The 19,065-nt window shown below is 40.0% G+C and overlaps 1 protein-coding gene across 3 annotated transcripts in view; it reads left to right on the forward strand.

Moving 5' to 3' along the window:
* Positions 1–502: 502 nt before the first annotated feature.
* side (sidestep) overlaps positions 503–19,065 on the forward strand; it is a 172,875-nt gene continuing 154,312 nt past the window's right edge. The window contains exon 1 of one of the 3 annotated variants that reach the window (XM_065483357.1): positions 503–782. The gene's annotated coding sequence lies outside the window, so the exon portion shown is untranslated. The remainder of the gene's footprint in view (positions 783–19,065) is intronic. The other 2 variants (XM_065483360.1, XM_065483358.1) reach the window with 2 other exon arrangements.

A 19,065-nucleotide genomic window follows, 5' to 3' on the forward strand; every position in this document is an offset into this window, starting at 1 on the left:
GTTTTAAAATTTTAGAATACGGTTTAAAATGGCATTAAATTGCAGGATATATAAATTCTCAATTGAGGTTCCATGACGTTAGGATCGAGGTTAAGAAAAAAATCAACCGTCTAAAATTCACAAATTATATTCTGGAGAGCATACGAAATGCCGGAAAAAAGACCCAAATACCAGCAAAGCATAAAAAACTGGTGAAAAGGGAACACAAATTTGCAACGCCATTGTGAAGCTGATAATGCCGCTCGTTATACGGAGGCAGAAAGTGTGTTTCATTATCCGGGCTGCTGCAACAAGCAGAATGTAAACACAGGCCAGCGCACACAGCCGTCATTACCATCTGCACCCGCGAACAACAAAGACAAGTAGTGCCGTGAGTGCACGCCGGGTTGCATTCTTCGGGAGGCACATGCCAATTACGCCGGCAAATTAGTCGCTCGGAGATGCGAGAGCAGCGAGATGATCGGCAGCGTTCGCCGTGTCGTTCGTTGCCAGTGCCGCCGCCGCGGCCGCGAGTGCGCGCACCACGCAGGAGGAGAACCACCCTCGGCGTGGCCAGTCTCGCTCCAGCTGCGACCTAGCCGGCGTCGGTGCTCTCCCGCTGCTCTCTCAGCCTCACTCTGCCAACACAAAAACTGCTCCTTTCGCGTGTGTGTTCTTCGCTCTCTCGCTCGCTCGCCGACGTGCTCAGTGCCCGCCAGTGCGGATTAATCTTTTGGATTACTTATTGCCGGTACAACCAACAGCCAGCCAACCAGCCAAGCAGCCAGTTCGTTTTTATTCAGGTAAGACTTCCTCACTGCCGGCATTTTTCACCTCTTCGTGCAAGAGTCAGAAATTTTGAAAGCTATATGATCAGGCAAACGCATCGATGAGGGTGGTTTTTGTTTTGTTTATTCCCTTGTTAGCTGATTGATCTGCGTCGACAATGGATTTTGTTTTTTTTTTCGCCTGAAGCGTTTAATGAATTATGAATTCATGATGATGGCAAATTTGGGGAATTCAACCCTCCATTTTTCGGTATTGGAAACTAAAATAATTTGGACTTTGCCTTTTTTTAATTATTTACTACTAGCTGAACAAAACTTGTCAAAATATACAATATGAATCATTAAAATTGGGATTTGTTAATTGCGCCTTTTTGGACAGAATTCAGGTTTTCAAACCTAAACTGATTTTAATAAAATGAATTCCTCAACTGCATTTAGAAGATTTAGAAAAACTGTATTGTGTGAAGCCATATTATTTGACTCAAGACTATATCTTAAGTTATGTCTAAAATGCCACTAAGACTACCATACAAAAATCACAGACGCAAATTCGGCTTAAAACTGGTAGAGTATATAACCAGCTGCTTGAATAATTTTCATAGGCTGATTTTTTGTCTTCTAGAGATGTGTGACATTGGAAAAATCAAGAACGTATGCTTAACATAATTTCTGGCTAAAATTTTTCAAAAATGTGTTTAATTTTTCTTAATATTATACCGAATTTAAATTTTAGCATGTTGTGTTTTCTTTACTTCTTCTTTTTTTGTCTTAAAAACAAAATATGGTTTCTAAATAAAGCGGCCAAAACCACCAAAACGAAGGATTTTGAGCTAAACTAAAATAATAAGAAAAATATAAATATGGGTTTAAGGATTTCCCGTTAAAATTCAGGCAAATTTGATTTTGCATGGCTTTTTTCAATATTTTAGTTGTGTTAAAAAGCTTTAGGCTGTCCTTACATCCTCGTAGTAATGAGCAACAAGAATAAAACGCAATCAGCATAAACATTCCCCCTCCCTCCTCCTCATATCAATCAGAACAAAGCTCATAATAAGGATTTTCTCATTTCACTTTTGTTCATTATCTTTTTAACAGAGCTATTAATCTATGATTATCGCTTTGGCTGGGCTTATAAAATATTTCCACGCGACGTAAATCTTTTATTTTACGACACTCGTCATCAACCCGGCAATGAATGCATCATCGTTCAACAGGAATGCACTGCAGGAGGCTCAATTATCGGCCTCTTGTTGTTGCGGACCCGAATTTTATTGGGCTGCTCCTTTCACATGCGACATTAAACGACCTCTTACTCATTAACTCAGCTAGAGACAATGTATATAAACGCACGTTTCCTTTGCCTCAACGCAAATTTGCGCAAGCACATTTGCATTTGTCAATGTTGAAACGCTCTCTCAATATGCGCGAGTACACACATAATTAAAGCGCTAATTTGACTGAATTTTCGGCTTTGCAAAGGCGGCAAATCGACCCGTTGTGCTGTTCGTCTTTTGCCGCGAGTCGGTTCCGGCGCAGCGCGTCCTTTGAGCCCTAGATTATTTAATCTGTTGGCACATCGTTCTCTCAAATAAACATATTCAAATGCAGCCTCTCTCTCGGATGGTGTATCCAAGATGCGGCACTAGCGTCTCTCATTCAAACACAACCTGCGCGCGCTATTTATACCTCGCGCCAAGAGATGACTTCTTTCTCAGCCTTTTAAATCGAGGCCAAGGTCCATAAGTGAACTTTTTCAACCACACACACAGAACGTAGAGGGCAAATCCAAATAGTTTTTGGCTATAAATTTCTGACGGTCGACTATTTTATTCTGAGCTTTCATTCGTCACGAGACCATAAATGAGCACGAGTTATGCAATTGAAAACTTTATGTCTAAATCTGCTCTAAATTCCGCGTTTAACTGAATTTCTGGGTTTCATTGCTTCTGCTTCAGAGGTTAGCACTCTATCTAAGATTTTCCAACCTATAAGCTGTTGGTGGTCTACTTTAAGTAGAAAATACAATTTTCAGAAATAAGAAACCGATTTCACAGCACATTTTTAGACTTTTAATTCCTTTATACAAGAATCAAGCAATGAAAATGCCATAATAAGGGTCAATTGCTTGAGAATTGTGCCGAAAACTGCCTAAGAACAAAAAAAAAAAAAATTAAGCTTCTAAACTGTCTAAAATCAAAATTTTGCTCCAATGCACCATCTAAAAGTTGTCGATCGTCTACAAAACGTCTCAAATTCATTGTGTGCCTCTATACTTGTGAGAGCTTAAGTGGATTCCAAAGCAGCGCGAAGATCAAATATTTCCGGCGATGGGATTTGTGGGTCTACTATGCTGCGAGATGTGTCGGTCTATGTAAGCAGTGACGCTGGTCGTTACCCTGCCGAAGCTAAGCCAATTTTCGATGAAAGTTTGCTCTCTCTCTCTCTCTCTCTCTCTCTCTCTATCCCTCCCCCCTCCCTCCCTCTCACCCTCGCTTACGCTCGCACTCTCGATCTCAGCTGACGAAGAGCGAAATCTGGCAGCCAAACGGCGACGGGCTGGCTGCTATATTGAAAATTCTGTGCCATACGACCCCGCTGCTGTCTGCATTACGCAATTACGGTCCAAAGGATCCTCTCTGGTATCGTGATGTGATTAAACCTCGGCTGATTAGCTGCGGAAAAAGCCCAAAGGCGCGCGTGCGGATCATCCAAGATGCTCTTTGTGTTATTTTGCTGTTTGGTGCCGCCCACGGGCTGTTACAAAAATATGAGAGTTGAAAAATATGAAGCTCAATGGATGGATTCACTTTCGCATCTTGAAACAATGTTTATTGTACAGATTGTTTGATTTTATCTCTTGTAACAGATGGGAAACTCCCTGAAGGCACGCAACTCGCGAAAACATTCGCGTTCCAATAAGATACCGAACAAATAACATGGAATCATGAGCGGTAGACATTTCATCCCGTGAAATTAGTTCACGCATGTTGGAAAGGTGCAAAGCAGCAAGTAGTAGCGGGTCGGACCGCTGAAATTCCAAAATCGGAATGGACTTGACATTGCAATGCAAGAAAGTCATTTGTAGGCGCAAATCAGCCAGCACTTACAATTAACCCACAAACATCGCTCAGATTTTCACTTTGCAATTTGCGATTTTGCTTGGACCTCACTGGCTTCAGGGAGCAGGATTTATCAAATACATCTGTCTGGAAGTGAAAAGTCTAAAAACCAGACCGCTTTTAAAACCGTTTGTGTCTGTCAGTTTTAACTTCAGCGTGGACGTCATCAATTTGAAGCTGCAAATAATACCGTTTTTAAAATCTGGCTGAATATGGTATAATGTGGTCATATATCGCTTTGATTGCAAACTGACAATTTTGGGGTAGTTACTTGATTAAAAAATTTGCATATATAGCGTCCCAAAAATATGGACTATCCTGCTGAGCGATTAATGAATAGCCCCACACTGTGTATGCAAACGCTGTCAAAGGGCTGCTAATTAGACTGGCCTTTTTGTCATCAAGCGAAAGTGCGTGATGTATAATTACTCGTTGCAGAGCTCGCGTAGGAAATTTGCAGTTCATAAAGTATGGAGTTGCTCGTCCGAGTGTGTCGCACCGCAGGCGAGCTGACAGAGAGCGGTGGCTGCTTTTAATCCAGGCAAAGTTTGCAAACACGTTCGCACAAGAAGGTATTTCACACGCTGCAGCCAAGTTTGAAAGAGGTGCCTAGTGTCATCCCACACGAGAAAGAGACGCCCGTTTTTAATTAAATTTTCATTATTTTGGCGGCTAAGGAGGAGACATTACCGAGTCGAAAATGAGCTTCCGCCGTCTTTGTGCGCATGCATATTAAAATGGATGGCGCTGACAATTGCAGTTTGCCGGCAATTACCGCGTCGGTGCCCATGGGACGTCGATGAATGGCTGGGGCCGACAGAGACACGCTGCACGCTTGTTTTCTTAATACTTGTTAGCTACATCCAAAGGAAGAGCGGCTGCAACAAACTTCTCCTTTTCTAGTTAGCAAAGGTAGCCATACATTTCCCGATAAAAATGTTGAATAAGAAATTCATGAAAGTTTTGCTTCAATCGTTTTTTTTTAATCCTCTGCTCAGCAAATCCCATGGGCTAGGAGCTCACCGCGTCTCTAACACCAACGAGTAGATAACATGGGGCCTGCTGAGGAGCCTGTGCCAAATGTGGCCATCTTTACGCCTCCCCATACTTGATCTTTTTATTGAAATGCCAGACGTTTTTCCGCAAAGCCGCTGGAAAGGTGCAAAAACCAGCAAGTGGCGAGTCGGCCACCCAGCCCGTTGAGCTATATGAGCATTCGAGTCACTAAATTAACCACTCTTCCATATCTGACATAGGGTAATTTATACCTGAAATGCTCAAATATCTCCCATTACCTTGACACTGCGTTAGTACTGCCTTATTCACACAAAACTTCTGCTATTCAGCGGAATCATAGGAAATTTAAGAACAATGTTATTCCTTGCCAGCTAAAAATTATTTTAAATATCTGCGGGGTAAAGAAAACTAACTTAAAAGTCCGGTCTCGATGGTTTTCAACCTCATTGATAACTTTTGAGTCCATTTTGGCTCCCCTCTTTCACAAGTTTGTTGTGCTCCTAATTCTGCGAGAGCTTTGGCCGTCGGTTTCATCAAGGCAGTCGAGTTGGATGCGAAAGAGAGCAACTGGCCGATGATAATCGCTGCTTGCTTTGACCCCTGTGAGCTATAGGTAGGGGCTGTTTCGCCCGATCACGAACTACGGTGGAGAGAGGGAGGCCGATCTGCATGGAATTCGTGTTTATCGCGCGTGATTGATAAAGGGAGGAAAGGTCTTATAAATAGTCTCGGTGACTTTTGCTCGTATTTCACTATCGAAATGCGACCGCAAGCGTCACGTAAATTGCGGGGTATATCTTGTGTCTGAGAAGGGTTGTTTTGGGAATGGGGAAAATCGATGCAGGGCTTCGCGGAAATTCGTGGCATGTCAAAGTTATTCAGCGTGTCTTTGTTTACTCGGTTAATTTTGGTTTGCATCGTTTCATAGAATCCACAGTGTATAAATTAAAATAAATAAATAATGTAAGAGCATCTGGTCCTTTTTATGATAATGTTCGTTTTTAAGAGCCGACTTCCCAGAAATTATTGTCGTCAGTCGCAGTAAAGATTCATTTATTTACCAATAAGAGGCGGCTAATACCCGATTCAAGTGCCGTCGGAGCACATTTCGGAGACCAATAATCAACCTTTAACGCCCGACGCAAGCTCTCGGCCGGTTTGACTGTGTGAGCTCGCCTTTATTGCCGTTAAATCCGGAGCCTTTAAGTGAACGCGGCGTTTATTTGAATGTCTTTTTTTTCTGTGTGTCTGGCTTTGAATTCTCGTTCTCACCGCAGGGAGCAAAAGGCTACGAACGAACAGTCGGAATAGGTAATGGCCAAAATACACATCCACCACAAACAATACGGCGTCTTTTGATGGCTGACCTCTGGCCCTGTTAATTAATTATTAATCACGCACTTGGAATTGCGCTATTACCCGATTTCCTCGAAAATACGGTAGGAGAACAATGACTTAACCTTCCCAGTGAAAATTTGCTTTGTTTTGATCTCTAATGAAGTTAATTAATATTCGCTTTGTGTTGAGCTTATATTCCTAAGGAATCCAGCTTTTGCGCAGGTTGATTATTTTGAGACTTTCTTTGTGATTTTGAAATTTCAAAAGTTTAATAGTAGTCAAGAGAACTTTTAAAGTTTCGAGAATTCTAAAAAAAGTAAAAGTCATGAAAGCTACCTTACCATAAAAGTAATAGCGATAGTTTTTACAAAACAAATTTAGCAATGTTATAAAGTCATTTTTTACGGAAATTGTTAGCAAAACGTGGGAAGAATATTAATATAAACTGAATGAAGTACTGCGATATATTTCCAAGAAGATTAATTAAGAAAATTATTAGCACAAAAAATTACCCGAGTTAGCAATGCAATAAAGTTTGCTATTCAAACCTGCAACATGTCGCGACTTATCTTGGTAACAGACTTATGAGAAGCATATTACTACATCAAGCGGAAAATAATTTCGCTGTAAAAGCATATTTTCATCATTTTCTGCTCTGCTGCATTCATAATGGGCGTAGTGAACAGAGAAAATCATAGAAAAGTAAACAGCGAGTTCAGGTAATTAGTTGTGGGACACGGATCAATATTCAATCGCGCCAACAGCTCGGAAAAAGGTTTCAACTCGACTGAAGCTGTGAGAGCGCACGGTTAATTCAAAGCTCATTTTTGCCCGGCCGGTGGAAAGCATGTCAAAACGCAGAGATGGAGCGAATTCCCCACGTCCCCGAAACAATTTGCACCGCAGCTCAAAGTGCAAAACCCACTTTGCCAGCGAGCCGAGAAGCATTTTTCGCTCAAATTAGCGGGCGGAATTACTCTTTGCTGCACGTATGGAGGTTGAGTGCGAACACAAGCTGAAAGTAATAGGGTGAAATGGTGGAGCGAAAGCAGGCCGACGCAGGTGAGTGATAATTCTGCGAGGGATCTCATTAAATTCTAATGAGCCAGAAATAGGAAGGCAAAAGCCTCTCTCGCAGCGATTTCAACTAAGCATAGGCACATTCAGTTATTAATTATCACGGCGGCTTGGATTGCGTTCCGCGAATGTTCTGTGCACTGCAACAATCGCATCGGAATACAATCGCGGAGGCAATTTTGCAAATGCAAAAGCTGTATTGCGTAGTTAAAGTCGGATAATTGCGTTTGTATAGAGTTGCCGCGTTGGAGTTCAGCAACGCACCGATTAGGTCAGATGTTTGCTGTTGCATCAAAGTGGAAATTGCAATGCTTCAAATTTGACCCGTCGTTTTTCTGCGGTTGCACAATTGTTAATTACAAAGGACTATCAACATTGACAAGCCAGCTGACGAGCAGGATGCAGTGCTAAATGATCTTGTTCTAAAAAAGTTGTCAATTTTGGACAGTTGTGTTTCAACCTTAAAATGACCCTAAATTGCAATTAAAAACAATGTGAAATACACTTAAAAACATCCAGAATTTCCAAAATCATTTATATGGGCTGAAAATCTGTGCAAGGGTGCAATTCTTTGGCTTTTGGAAGGCGATTTTTCCAATTGTTTAAGTTAAAAATTGGAATTTCACAGCCCTATCAAATTTCGTGATCAATTTTCCAGTCCGTGAACATTTTAGTTGTATGAAAAAAGGGCTGTATCGTCATTACAATTCTTAGATGGGTTTAGTATTTTTCTTGAATGAAAATAGTACTCTATTAAAACTGCATCAAATTATTTTTGAATTGAAGCATCTGTGGCCAGATGCACGTTGAAATTGGCTAACGCTGGTAGATCGCGAGTGTGTTTTCCCGATCCGACCAGCGTTAATGCAAATTAAATGATATAATGTTGTCAAAAAGTCACTTATTTTCCGAATTTTCATTTGCCCGTTTCACATAGTACCGAACCCCTGCCATTGTCACACCTGCGCATCACGCAAATCTGGTCATTGATGAATAAAAATTTTTTAATACATTTTTAAAAATTAATCCGAACGTTTTACATGAAGAGTCAAAATAAATTTGTTTTAAAAGATGTAAGTTACATAATTTGTCAGAAAAGTGTTAAAAAAATCAATGCCTCACCAATTATGCCACAAACGTTGGAATAAAAGTGTTTGAATTGATAAAAACATCTAACATCAAAACGCAACTATTTTGCCACGAAAAGGGTATAACATTTCACCCATGCATCGTTAAAAAATTATCAGCCCTATATTTCCGTATCAAAACACAAGATGTTAAATCATATTCTATAATTCTTGCACATAAAAACGTATATTAAAACGAAGTTATTCACGCAGCAACTATATTTCACAGTTGGTGACAGAAGTGAGAAAAATCCAGAGTGCGCCGTTAGTTACAAGTTGGTATTGGACGGCACACATGATTTTCCATCGTTATTTTTTAAGGAGATTGCAAATCTCATCCGGCCTGGTTGGCATTGCAGTCGCATGGCAACCGTATGTCTTTCTTATTATAAACCAGCGCACTTGACAAAACGCTGATGGAATCGGGCGTGTAATTCATGAGAGAGTTTGCGTTTGGTGCCTGTGGAGTAATTTCCAATTAAAAGTTGAACAGACGCGCTCGGATTACTTTGTTTTCGCAGCAAAGTGGAAGCGTATATAAATATTCCGGTTGGCAAGCGAACCGGTTTTGCCTTGTTTATTGCCTCCCGCGATTAGAGATGCTCTTTCTCTTTGGCCGCATACGTACTTTTTTCTCGTGCGCTGCCGATTGAGCCCTTCTGATAACCCTTTTCGCCGCAATTAGGCCGATAAGCAGCAAATTTGGACCTAGGAGAAGTGCCACCCGCATTTATATCGCTGCGAATCAACGGCCTAAGCAGATTTTTTTCAGTGCTATGTGTGCCGTCGACTCTGCGAGCGCATTGTGTCGGCGGGGAACAATGACGGAAGGCCGGAGCAGTTGGGAACTTTAATTAAATTGCCCACCGCGTACGCCCACCTTGTTTTGTAGTAATTCTGCGGGCTGCTGCTGCCGCTGTTGGGAAATGAAATGTCGCACGCGCGTGTGCACGGAGGTGTGATTAATGCGCGTCGCCTCTTTTACAGGAACGTCTTCCTTTCACCGCACCCTATCTAGATTTTGGAGGCACCTTCTTTGCAAATGCGCGTAAAAAGAAGTCATAAATAACGGTTGATAGAGTCAGTGAACGAATCAAATTCTCATTCAAAACTTATCTTTCGCGAATGATAAGTTTCATTTTTTTAAGATATTGAATAGGAAAATAGGTTGCTAGATGGGATGAGAAATTTTTCTAAGATTGCGTACTGCCTGTTTTGAAATAAAATTCCAAAGAGAAAAAAGCAAAATTGATCCAGCACTAGTTTGTTGTCGTTTTTTTTACTATGTCTATAGCGGCAGATGAATTTTTTCAAAATTTATTAAATCAATGCTTACTAACAGCCGTTAAATAGAGTAAAATTATTTTAAACAGCTTAAAAAACAAACATATCAACTGTTGGTGACCATGAAACTGTTAAAATGGGTTGCTGAAAAGAAATTAGTTCACTAGACTCTTTAGCACACTGTAAAACCATCGATAGAATTTCTTGGCACGCGCATTTTATTCAGCTCCATTCATGCAGTGCAATGCAATCGTGTGCGGTCTAGCAACTTTTCCGCGACTCAAAACACTGGATGATGCAGCGGCAGGTTCTTTCACCGCCCTTTTCTGGCAGCCAGCTCCCAGTCGAGTGCCAAGAGTGTCTGTGAGGCATTTGCAAGGAATTTACAATTTTCTCATTAGCGAGACCGTCTCGAGACGAGTAACAACCTTATTGCACTCTCTTTTGCCCGGCCAATATGGGCTCTGCTTTTGTCGATTAATGCCGCTCAAGGTGAATTAGTTCGGCAACGCTGCCGCCGCCGCATCCGCACGGAATTCCAAAATGCGAATGCGGCTCGTTCACTTACGGCTGATTAAATTGCTCCTCTTCTTATATTGAATTCCTCGAGGCTCACTTTATTTCTCTCTCTGCTTTCTCGCTGGCACGTATGCATGTACAGTTTTATTCTTAATTAGGGTTGGGATTTTTAGGCGCGTATTTTCGACGAAAAGTAAATTAGTGCTCTATTTTTTCCTCAAACACGGTATATGTTTCAATAAATTTAAGTATGAAAAAGAAATATTAAAATAATTTAGGCCCATAAATTAATCTGCTTCAACTCTATTCAAACCTGAAACTGACCGACAGTATTATAGTTTAACGAGACCATTTTCTTTAAAATTATAGCTCGTAAAAAGCATCAAATTGTTTTATTACACTTGGCGAAATCATCATTCATCGAGAAAAAATAAACTAGGGAAATTAATAAATTTGCTAGTTAATTTTTGATTTAATACTTGCCAGTGGTATTTAGGATTCATATTTAAACATTTTTAAATGCCTTGAGAATTTACTAGCTCTAAAAGTATCAAAATTTCTATGAAAAACCATCTTTCAAAAATTGGGTTCTAAGCGAAGTCTAACAATTGCTCATCTGGGTAAAATTGAATAAAAATTTTCGACCGTCTTAAAGTCCCAACCCTATTCACAATGAACGTGTGTGAGCGTGCCCAAGTCATCTATTGAGCGCGACCGACGACTAACTTTTACAGCGCGTCGGCTTTTTATTTCCGCAGCTGGCGAACAATTAAACAAAAGTCTAATTAACCAAGCGGGAGGGAAGATAATAAAAGCTGGCGTTGTTTTCTTGAGATGCCACACTTTGCAAGCTCGCACGTCGCCCGTTGGGGAAAAAACTGCAACTCTCCCGCGCCTAATTATGGCTGGAGACGGTCGAAAATGCACTTGATTGTCAACATTAATCAGCGAATAGCCCGACGCGGCACTTTCCAGAGATGAAAAGACGGCGCTTTTTTCGCCGCAGCTTATTGTTGGCCAGACGTCCTCGACAACGGGCGGCTTTTGTCGAGCACTTGCTCGCGGAACCCTTGCTCGTCGCGCCGATCTCGAACAAACATGGTGCGAGGCAATTTTTTCGCATGCTTTCCACTTTATGAGAATTGATTACCTACCCTTACTCATTGCCGATCTGCAAAAAGGATTCGCCTAAAGTTGGGATTTTCTTTAAGAAACTTTTGCTCTGCCAGTCGTAACATTTCTATTTATTTTTTTAACCGGTACATATTTTGGAGAAGAACTGACGCACATCAAGATAACTACGGTAAGATTTCGTTAGAGCTGCCACGCGTTTCAGGTTTTTATGCTTAAAAAATAATTATGTAGTTTTTGTTTATATTTTCGTTGAAACAGTTTGATTTAGTTTATTTTAAATAATACAATTTGTACCCGACAACAATTGTTCAAGATGTTGTTTTAATTTCAACTATTCTTCAAATTAACAATCATAGATTGTTGTGATTTGTCAGGGTTTACAGGGGTGGATTGATACTTTCACATCACTCCACCAATTTTTCATAGACAAATTTAAAACCCACAAGCAAAGTATAAGCGCTGGTATTGTTATTATTCACTAGTATAAATAAGTACACAAACACATCAATAAAAAGGAAGAACACAAAAAACATGCATAGCAAGAAGTTCACTACTTACACAAACACAAAACGTAACACATCATTTAGGATAATTATTTTTATTCAAAAAGAGAAAAAATAAAAATAAATAAAAAACTGAACCCCGGTGAGATGATGAGATTACGAATTTATGATTGTTGTGTACTTAACTATTTATTAAATGATAAAAACTACAAAATTGGTACTTTTTCGGATTTTTGAAACATGTTTAGTGCCTAAATCTCAGCTTCTAATTGTCAGATCTTAAAAAACCGCACACCGCAAGACTATTCTTAACCTCCCATAACATTAGAATCCTTCAACTACCCTTTTTTCACCCTAAATTACGTACAAGTTCACTACTATTTGTAGTTTGCACTTCACGTTTGACCCGGCGTGACTTTCCCTTAGGTGACTGAAGCGTTCAGAGTTGAATTTAAAAAATTTCTGGTATTGATTGAACAAAATTTAATTTGTTTCTATTCAACTTGTCAGGTCTAAAAACATCTTCAAGGCGTATTGATTAAGTCGTGGTCGTCATCCTCTACCTCCTGCAACACACCACACCCCTGCTCTTAAAAAATAAACGCGGGCATTGGCTTGTGCTTTTTTCATAAAGGTCCCGACCTTTCAGCTCCCTGCAGACTGTACAAAGGACAAAATCTGCCCTCGGCCCATTTTCCAGTGGCCGCGGCTGCAAATATTTATGACGGGGTGGATTCTTGCATTGCTTTTCCATCGGTGTGTCGAGGCATTAATATTTACAAGCTGAGCAGGTTGCCTGCAAGCTCGTGAAATTTGCTATTGCGCTACTTTGCCAAGCACTCGAATGGCCGTTGCACCGAGTAATTATTGCAGATCAGCAAGGCGTGCGCTGCATTCGCAAGTGCAATTCCAACAAGCTATATGGCGTAAGTGGAGATCAAATTTGTCCAGGAATGAACACGGAGACTTTTGCATTGGTCTTATTAGATAAATTTCCGATTTCAAGGTTTCTCTTGTTCTGAAGGACACGAAAGTCTTAAAAATTTCAAATTTATGGGACGGGTAAATAATGTATAATATTAATTCACAAGAAATAATTACATTTTTCAAAAGCTGGTGGAAGTTTGTGAATTATGCTGTAAAAAGTTAGTAAAAACCGTCTAAAACAACCGAGACACTGTTTAATAACGTCAATTATGCCTAAAATTTAGTCTAAAAACCACAGCCTTAAATATTTTGCACCTTGATGTATGTTCTCTTATTTAGTTCAATGCATAGTTGCTAATATAGCAGCCGCAAATTCAAACATTTCAAGAACATTTTCTGATTTTCATTTTTTTTTCTTTAAACACGCAAAATATTTTTTTTCAACGCAGTCCCTGCTTTTTTAACATCCCTCTCTGCTATGAGGCAATGTCAAAATGAACTGGAGGCACGAAAATGTTGTTGCTAGGATGCGCCGCGCTCGAATTTCTGATTGGTCTCTCTGGGCGGAAAAATTTTTTGTGGCTCACGCAAAATTTTTCTCTCTCCACGTATTGCGGTGAAAACGAGCCCAAGCCCAGCTGCCCCTTTTGTGCTCGCCTTTTTTGGAATAAATCGAGTGTGCGGCCTTGGTCGTCGCACTTATGAATACAAATGGATTAATTTTATTGCAGGCAAACAGCTCCATTGGAGGCGCAAAAAGCATGTCGCCCCCGCCACCAACCGCAGGCCAATTCAGTGAGATGAAATTTTAATTAATAATAAGGCTGTCGTCACTAGATGTAAATTATGCGACGCCGCGGCTTTTTATTAATACGAGCTGCCGCCGGCTTGAAAAGCATGCCTCAAAATGTGCGCTCACTTGAATTTTAAACGCACCGCAATAAATTCTGATAAATAAGCCAGGGGAGACTTCTCGTTCTCGCATGGTCACCTTTTAGTCTCACTCTCGGCGGCCACATGCGTGCGTGCTTTTCTGTTTGTGGGATAAGAGCACCGCGACCGTCTACTTTGCAGGCCTGGCAGTTAAATTTTTGTGTCTTTCATAGTACACAAAACCCCCTAAAAATCCTTTTTGCCAATGCACAAACCAACCCCAGTAAGGATTCAGTGAAAGCCAAAATTGACCTAGGTAGTGCTATAAATTTTTGAGAAAACTGGTTGCAAGGTTAGTTCTTAAGTGGTGATGGTTGATGATTGTCTCCCTACTTGAAATCTGCTTTAATTTCACAAAAAGAGTTTCACAAAAACTGTCACACGTCGTTGGATGGATCTCGACGAGAGGAATCCAAATCTGCTAAGAAAACATGTGATCATAATAAGCCCTGAAAATTTTGGAGAAAATTAGCAAAATATAATTTTAACTGTAGCAAGATCCTCTTATGATTATTTTGCAAATTGTAGAACAAATTAATCAAACAAACAATTGGATCAAATCAATTAATATAATTTTCAATTTTAGTATACTTAAAAATAATTTTAAACGTAAGCATTCGTTTCAATCAGACATAATCCCGAATAAGTAGAAGAAAACAATTTAACTCTTTCCATAACAAAAAAATGAGCAGCGAGTGCCAAAATGGAGTTACCAGCTTTTCACAAAAGTCCGTTTCCTTGTACATTGAAATTCTGTGTCGGCGAGCAGCCCACGCTGTGCAGGTAGCTTGGAAACGGAACGCGGACCAACCACTGCGAGAGCACCCTGTGATAATAAAAGGGCGGCGTCATTAAAATTTTGTTGCTGAGCAAGGGATTTATGATTTATTCCTCCATCAGCGCGGCCATTCAACAGGACGCCGCTTTTTATTAACTGCGAGTGAATGTGCCGCCGACGCGTCTCGCTGCTCTCGTTTTATATTCCTGATGGTTTGCGCATACAAATCTGTATGTGAAATCATCGTGGCGATCACCGCTGGCGAGTTCACACAGGGGCCCGGTGACCAGTGAAGTGGGTCATACATGCTTATTTCGCAATTCAATTCGATTTGATGGGTGTTATTTAAATCCATCAAACTAATTTGAGCCGCGGCCGCAGCAGTGCTAAGTTAATTTCGGTGATCGCTTTTCAATTAACCTCTTGTATTAGATTTTTATTGTTGTTTACTCTCCCGTAAATCGAATCAATAGTATGACAGAACGGACAAAACTTTGGCAAACACTCTGTTCAGAGAAGCTTCGAAATTATGTAATCATTAAAACTGTAATAATTTTAGCGTTGTATGTGTAGTGCATTTAATAAAAATAATTTACTCTAAATATGCGTCAGAAAAGGACAATAATGCGAATGTACACAGAATGTTAATGCGGCAATTATAATTTTCAATTGACTGACGTGGCTTCATTCAATTTTGGAATTTTACATTCTGCTTTTAGGTATTCGGTGTGAGTACAATCACTCTCTGGTGATTGACAGAAATTTTATCAAGCGTATGAAAAGTTCTGGTCCATAGACACTAAGAACGTGTTGCGTGAATTTATTTCCGTCAATTGCAGTTACGTTGTTGACGTTTTGGCCTTGTTTATTTCACAAATAGTTAATCACAATGTACGCTTTCGATCAATTAATATTTGGCACGAAAAATAACGAATCGTGGGCGCAACATATAGAGCGTATTGAAATATATTTTTATCTTATGCGCACGTTTGTTTTTAAACTGCAGTAAAATAATTACTGAAATAAATTTTATTTTTATTCAGTTTTCTAATAACGAGTTCAACTAGAAAGCTTTATTAAAATATGCATTGCCAGCAGGGATAGCTGTTCAATGCAATAAATTTTGTTTTATTTCAGCTGCCATTTTTGTGCAGTGAAAATTTAAATTGAATTCTGTTCAATACAGTAATATGCTATTTGCATAAATGGAACGATGCCACTTTGTTTGCCCACCATTTATATGTATCAAATATGCAAACAAGCTAAATAATTTTACAGAATATTACATTTGCAGATATATATTATTTAAAACATTCACATCGCACCATTATGCATTTCGTATTTGTTCGAAGTTGTAGTATTGATTAATGTATTGCAACGTGGAAAGGTTTATTTTGAAATTCCGCACGTATATATTTTTCACAGGAATGAAATATGATTTGTAAATTCGTGTAAAAACGCTCTTTGCTCTTTGAGATCACGAAATTTGATGCCATGCGATGTTTTTCATATTCACCAAAAAGTCTGTCGACGCTATCGCATCTGTGCCTCTCTCAGACATCTAATCGTAAGCTGCACGAGTCAAATTGCAAGGAGTGTTACAAGCTGTTTTCTGCAACTTTTTAAAAATAACGAGTTACTACCGGCCTAGAAATATTCAACATACAATTTTTTTCTACGAAAATAAATACAACCACACTGAATTCGACCCACAGGAATCGATTATCACAGTCAAAAATGAAATTCCACTGCTACTTCTGTGGAGAATATTAGCTTTTCCGCGCTTTTCCTCAATACATATCTATTTTCATATTTTGCCTGTAGTGGGAATCAAAAGTCTATTTGTTCTGTTTTCTGCAATTCATACTAAAATTTAGCAAACACCGCCAACGTACACAAGAGATGATAATGTAAGGGAAACTTATACGGCACAGCATTTAAAGTTTGGACTCAAGTCTCTGGAGAAGTGTTTTGTAAACACGTTTTGCACTTTTCTAAATTTCCATGTTCCTCCCCGGGCATTCTTCTAGATTAGGGCATAAAACAAAAAAGCAGAGAGTACCAGCTTAATACATATTTGAACGCTCTGGCTCACTCAGTCTTCTTTCTGCCCTCGCCTCGCTAGCAGCAGCGTCTCTCGCAACGTGTGCAAACTCAAAAGGCGGGCCCTTATTATTACTTTTGGCAGGAAAAAGTTTGTAGGCTCAGCTCTTGCCGCGCGTGTATACGTGCGTACATTGTACTTTCGTCAGCGAACATCTCATTACTCGCTTTTCTTCTTTGCTCGACGCTGCTCGCTCCGGGCAAACATTTCGCTGGTGTGTGTTTCTAAACTCTTGGCAGCCGCCGCATAAGCAAACATACACACGCAGTTTGTATTATTAGTTGATTATAAAATAGTGCAAATTGCCGCAACGCCCTCTCTTACTGTGCTTTCTTGATTGTCGGAGCTTGTGTGCGAAACTGCGGTCGCTGCTCGTTAATTCTGCGCCGCTTTCAAGCAACCCTCTGCAGCCTCGAAAGTGGCCCGGAAACGAGCGGAAGAAAGGCGCCTCAGGCCGCAAGACGCCAGCAAAATGGTGCATTTTATTAAAAATTGTTGACATTTCACGTCAAGAAGCTTTACAACTGACACACGCATCCTTTCCCGGCGTTACTCTGAAAAAGATTTTTTTGCGCACAACGCGTTTTCCTGCGACTGTCTTTGATTGTATTTATTGGTTTCCTCGAATCTACATTGCAAAATCGATTGATTTTATACGTCATCTTATTTTTTACCCTAAAAATCCAGATGTTGCTTTTCCCATTATTCGTACTTCGCCTCTGAGGCGTTTATAATTTTTTGTTCATTCGAGTAAGAAAAATATAATTGGATAGTCACTCTTAATTACATTCCCAAGTGGCCGATCTGAAAAAAAAGATTTAAAATGGCAGTTCATGGTTCAAAATAATTTCTAGCGTATGCGATTTAAGATTTTTGTATTTAACTCAGTACTTTAATTTACCAATAATTGGGCTACTCAATAAAACACGTTCTAATATAATTAATTTAAATAACAATAAATTCTAGTGCTGGTGTTTCATTGCAATCTATTCGATATTTTTAGATACAATTATTGGTCGTCCTGGATCAATTAAATATCGATTGGGAGGGCGTTGAAGAGGCTTGGAATCATGATAGCTGGACTTTGAGAGACACAATCTCACAGACAGATCGTTGGACGGTAAATTTCTGACTGCATGCTGCGTACTTGGACCTCCGTTGGGTTTGTCTTGCGCTAAAATACGAATTATTTATCTTTTTTAAAATATTTCATATTTTTTAAATGTTTTTAGGCCATGTTTTAAATTTAGCACATTAAAATCTGCCCGGTAGGTCGCTGTTTTCAAAAGGTGCTTTTTAATTAGACTGAAATGATAAAATTGCAGGCTGAAAAGAAGTCGTGTACGTGGTGCAAAACAAAAAGCGAAATATTAAATAAGTCGCGACAGTCGTTATCTCGGCTCGTTTTGCGGAGGCAAGGCGGGCGTGGTGCTGAACAGACGACGTGACACAGAGCGCATCTCGCATCGCAGGAAATAAAGAATCGTGCCGCGGCTTATAAATGGAAAGCAAAGAGAAGACTCGTGGGAGTGCACTGATATCAAAGGCAAAATGAGAAATGTCCTTTTCGTGCTCGTTTATATGAATCCGTATGAATAAAATGTGCCTTTACAATGAAATCAGTCTATTTCTCTTTCAAACTTGCTAAACCGAAAAATAGACTGTTTGCAAGAGTTTAATAGGTTGAATAACGATATCAGAAGCAAAAAATAGTATAGCAGTTGAAATTTTTGTTGGGAAATCTACGTTTATAGTTGTTTAAAATTATACTTTGGCTCAAAGAATGTGCGAATTTAAATTAATATATATGTGAAAGTTAAAATTACTTTATTATGATTTTAAATGCTATGCAAAATTACAAGGTTTCAAAATTAGAGAGGATTGAAAAATCTTCTTCAATAGATGTGTGGCAAATCATGCGATCAAGCGTGCATCACTGAATTGTAGAAATGAATGGAGGAAACGATATTTTGTCTGCGAGCAGCAGCAAATTTCAACATACAATTGCAAGCGTTTCTTCAGCCCCTTTTAAGGTTAACTGAGCAGGCAAAAGCGGCCCCGGGCGTTGCTTTTGCTTTTTTTTCAGCAGCCATGCTTCACTCGGTCGGATGTGTGTCTCTCACTGCTCCGGCTTGTAATCGATATTTATCCCCGAGTTGAGCAGTGTAAAGGAAGGTACAGCACCCAAACACTCGCATAAGGGCCACGCGTAGATAGACGTTTGTGCGTGTGGCGGGCCTTGGGTGTCCGTCCCCGCGCGCGCACACAATGCCGCCGATGACAATAAAGGGTGTCATCGCTGCTCCAATATCGGCATTTTCAGCCCGGCATCAACTAACGCAACCGTGGAAGCGCGTCTTATTCGCTCGTTTATTTTTCCGCAGCACCAGATCTTACGGCCTCAGGTGTCGTCAAGTCTCGAGTCAACCGGGGGTGAG

The sequence above is a fragment of the Cloeon dipterum genome, chromosome 3 (assembly GCF_949628265.1).
Source record: "Cloeon dipterum chromosome 3, ieCloDipt1.1, whole genome shotgun sequence".
NCBI classification, from domain to species: Eukaryota; Metazoa; Arthropoda; class Insecta; order Ephemeroptera; family Baetidae; genus Cloeon; species Cloeon dipterum.